General features: G+C 40.3%; 1 pseudogene; it reads left to right on the forward strand.

Moving 5' to 3' along the window:
• The first annotated feature begins 3,156 nt into the window (after positions 1-3,156).
• On the forward strand, positions 3,157-3,753 carry LOC130038205 (40S ribosomal protein S4-like; annotated as a pseudogene).
• The last annotated feature ends 1,097 nt before the right edge of the window (positions 3,754-4,850 follow it).

Below are 4,850 nucleotides of genomic sequence, written 5' to 3' on the forward strand. Positions count from 1 at the left end.
GTCTTGTGTTCATTCAGTTGGTCCCTCCTTGCACCTCCGGATCAATCCCTAGGGTCACCTCCGCAGGCCGGAGAGTGGTTTGGCAGGGCACCCCGCACCTAAAAGCTATTTTGAGTTTTTTCCCACTGCTTCTTGTTGTCTTTAAGCTTCCTACAGCTCATCTTCCAGCTCCCTGATTCTGTCTTTGGCTGTAGCCATTCTACTATTTAGGGAACACTTTGAGTTTTTAATTTCATCTACAGAATCTTTTATTTGTGACACTTCTTTTTGTAGCTTTTTAATTTCTGCTCTCATTTCTTCTTGTATTTTCTTGGCTGTTTGTTCCATTGTTTCTTTCATGTCCTCCCTTAATTTACTCGATGTCTGTTGAAACGTTTCTTTGAGTTCATTGAACATCTTCAACATTTCATCTCTGAATTCTTTATCGGAGAGATTGTGTTTGTTGGTAATGCTTATTGAGGCATCTGGACCCTTTTCATCATCCTCTCCTTGTGTTGTGGATTTTCACTATTTCTTCATGTTTTTGTAGTAGTATGGAGGTAGGTCCTTCCAGTTCACTATCAGTATTCCGCTCTAGTTGCAAGCCAGGATTCTGGAGGAGCCTGGTCAATGGTGGTCACCTTTTTCTCCTTCTACAGTTTCACTTTCCTCTCAGGTACTCCTCTGTGGCTCATGTGAGGTCTCTAATGAAGCTTTGGAGGGTGTGTTCTTTTATATTGGGCTTGAAAAGATTCTTGTATCTGCCAGTATTATGTTGCAGTTGGAATAGACTATTGCACTATTGGCCTAATGTGTTTGAGATGGCCAGGATATTCTCCACAGAATTAGGTGATGGTGATGGAGATGTGAATCCAGATGCTGGAAGGTGAAAATAACTGTGGCTGCCTGCCCCCAAATAGGCTACACCCACTTCTGCAAAGGCTAGGCCCACTACCGCGATGTGGGTGCAGTACTGGGGTGGGGGAGAAGTAGCATCCCGGATGGAGCAAACCAGGCTTTGTGGTGGAGGGTAGCGGAGAGGCTGATCTGGTGGCGCTGGTAGAGGGTCGGTGGCTCAGGGTCCAAGGGAAGACGGGGGCACAAGCGCAGGGGAAATGGCCGCCCAGAGCCATATTTTATTTTATTTTATAACTGAATCATTCTTAGATATACCACCCCTCCCCAGCCTGCCTCTATGTCAGGCATCTATTTTATCTTTTTCTCTACCTTTATATTTCTATCTCCCTCTCATTTTGAGCAATATTATTTGTAATACAGAAACTGAAAAGTTATGTGAATTCCTTTACCTACTTTCAACAGTCAGTTCTTGGACAGGACATTTCCAACTATGTCATTCTCAACACTTCTCTATCTTAACTATCCTCTGCCCCCCACACACTTTTGATAACTTTCAATAGTTGACCAATACTCTTGGTCCCTGTTTTCCCTGGCTTTGGATATTAGTCTCATACTATTTTTATATCCCACAAATTAATGCATCCATCATATATATGTCCCTATTCCTCTGACTCCTTTCACTCAGCATGATGCACTCCATGTCCATCCATATATAGGCAAAAATCATGAATTCATTTTTCCTAACAGCTGTGTAGTATTCCACTGTGTAGATGTGCCACAACTTTCTTTACAGGATTCTGCAAGAGAGTGCCTGAATCTGAATCTGAATTTGGATATCAAGTAAAATCATTCGTTTCACCTTGCTTATAATACAAATCTGCCTTCTCTGTTGACAGAGAAGTCTCATAAGGAGCAGAAGTAGGCTTTTCAGGCAACAGTGTGTAACTTTTCTTTCTCCCTGTTAAATTATGTAGAAAACTTAGGTGTGACTGTACAAAGTCCCTGAAGTTTGATAAGAGCAGAGAGGAGGTTTTGAGCTTTAAGATGCAAATATTTTTTTTGGTTTCTTCTTTACCTTTTGTGGTGTGGCCAACTTAAATAGTGGCCATGGAGACCTCCTCCAAAGCCTCCTGATCAAGTGATATTCCTGTAGAGAGACCTCAGTTTTTTTCTTTTTCTTAACTTTTCCTTCTATTGTCCATTTTGTAGTAATTCATTCAGTGGCTATGGGATACCTTCAGGGTCTCCTATTTTCTTGCCCTGCTTCAGTGCATTAACTATATACTGATTTTGCACCATTTTTACTCCACTTACGACATTTATATGGGATCTCTATGCTAATCTTTCCACCATTCAGTGTCCCTCTCCAAACACTTTGTAATAATGCCACACTTATCTAAACACTGGGAGCATGAAGACAGTTTCTAACACCTACAACAATGGATGGTAATAGGTCAAGACAAAATCACCCATGTAAACCACAGATTCTTAGCCATATGACAAAGTTTTTTGAGGATAATGTATATATATATATATGTATATATGCAGAAAAGAATGCATTATATGCAGATGACAAGACCAGAAGAGGAAGTCATATTCCTTGGTTACATGGGCTATATGGGACGAAGTGTCACGAGGTGTCACTGGATTTCTATGAGCAAATGCAGAGATGGAGTAATAAGTTTACAGACACTACAGGTGTTGACTCACCCTAATCTCCAACCTTAGCCACAGGCAGTTGCAAGGTCATTGAGCCATGTTAATTGCTAAGAATTCAGGTTTGCCTGGCAACAACTAGCCCTCCTCAACATTTGGGACTCAGGGTATTCCCACATGATCCCAGCAGTCAAAAAGGTCAGTTAGCTTTGCCAGGAAGAACTTCAGTACAAGGCCAACAGATAGCCAACATGCACATTAAAAATACTCATCATCATTTATTTTTAGGGAAATCCAAGTCAAGATGACAATAAGTTATCATCTCATGTGTTTTATATATACATATATGCATACAATGTAATATTACACAGCTATAATGTTGAAAATCTGACAATTAGTTAATTTGGAGGCAACTAGAAGGCAAAAGTGGAGGAGGAGGGTAGAGAGAAGGGGGAGAAGGAAGGGAGGGAGGGAGGAAGAGGAGGAGGAGGAGGTGAAGGAGAAGTAGAAGGAGGAGGAGAAAGGGAAGGAGGAGGAGAAGGAGAGGAGGAGATGGATGGGGGAGGAGGAGGAGAAGAAGAAGAAGAAGAAGAAGAAGAAGAAGAAGAAGAAGAAGAAGAAGAAGAAGAAGAAGAAGAAGAAGAAGAAACAGGATAAAGGAATAGGATAAAGTATGCTCAAACAGAAGATGAGGTGAATAAGATCAACATGCAACATTGTATTAAGATATATTACAAAGTCCGTAGTCACATATCCTACCCTGCATGCTTTATGGCTATCAGCACTGATACAACCAGAGAGAATTTCCATTTGATCTATGACACCAAGGGGCATTTTTCCTGATTATCTTATTACTTTCAGTAGTCCAAGTACAGGTTATGCAAAGTAAGAAAGACTTTTGCGGGATTCAAAGGAATCCCTACTTGGTGACAAATGAAGCTCGCATGATATCCTGACCCCCTAATCATAGCGAACACCATTCAGATTGATTTCGAGACAAGCAAGATTACTGATTTCATAGAGTTTGACACTGGAAACCTCTGCATGGTGACAGGTGGTGCTAACCGAGGAAGAATTCGTTTGATCACCAATAGGGAGGGACGTCCCGGTTCTTTTGATGATGTCCGTGTGAAAAGTACCAGTGGAAATAATTTTCCCACCTACCTCTTCAATATTTTTGTGATTATAAAAGGCAACAAACCATGAATTTCTCTTACCTGAGGAAAAGGAATCTATCTCATCATTACTGCAGAGAGAGAGAGACAGAGACAGAGAGACAGAGAGAGACAAAAGACTTGCCAAACAGAGCAGTGACTGAAATGGTTTCTAAGTGACATATTGATGGATGGAAGGGTTTTTTTCTTAAATAAAATTAATACTATATTTAAAAAGAAGAATATGTGGTTGGAGTATACAATGGAATACTAAAAAATTATAAGAAAATATGAACTCGTCCTCTTTGCTAAAATGGTAATGGAGCTAGTCCTGTATATTAAGAAAAACAAGTCACAGGGAGAAGAACAAATGCCAAATTGTCTAATATATAGCTTACAAAGGAACAATCAAGAGATTGGACGGTATCTAATGATGAAAATACCTTGGATTTTGCGGAACCTGTAGTGCAGTTGCAGAACAGGGCAAGTAGCTGCACTGAAGCAGAGTGCAAAGGGGGTGAAGCAGGGTAAGTGACTGGCGACATTTCATCAGACAAGCTGGTTACATGCTCCTGAAGTCTGTGGTGGTGGGTATCCCATACAATATGTGACTATAAACAGTATAGTAAAACTGAATCTCCTGCTTACTTAATTAGACACAGTCAGTATCTTTTATCCTACAATGCAGACTTTTATCTGTGGCGTGCATTCAATGAAAAGTGATAGCTACAAATGGACCCAGGAAGAAAAATATTTACATGAGAGCCAACTGATCCTAGCTACAATGTGTGAGGACAAAACTGACATCATGACAGTAATGTTTTGAGTAGGCCTAAATTTCTGTTTCCCAGAAACTAAACGTGCAATTTTTAAATAGTTTACTAAACGTAAACTCCAAATTGACCTGCCCAAAGAAGGAACTGCTGGATCATCTGACTGGTCAAGAGGGGTCACTAAGTCCCCTTTTTGGGAACAAACACAAACTGACTATTATCAAAAGTTGACTAATCAGTTACCACTGTTGCTTGATAACTGTTATCACAGTGCTTGCTCAAACTTGAAACTTACATAAACTGCTTGTGACTTGGAATCAGGGTCCTTGTCAAGACTCACTACATTGTAAGATACGTGCACTTTAGTTCTAGCTAGCAATAAAATTCCTTTGCTTTTATATTATCATGTGTCAACTGGGTCTCTCCGGAA

This window comes from Sorex fumeus, unplaced genomic scaffold, assembly GCF_029834395.1.
Source record: "Sorex fumeus unplaced genomic scaffold, SorFum_2.1 ptg000073l, whole genome shotgun sequence".
Classification (NCBI taxonomy): domain Eukaryota; kingdom Metazoa; phylum Chordata; class Mammalia; order Eulipotyphla; family Soricidae; genus Sorex; species Sorex fumeus.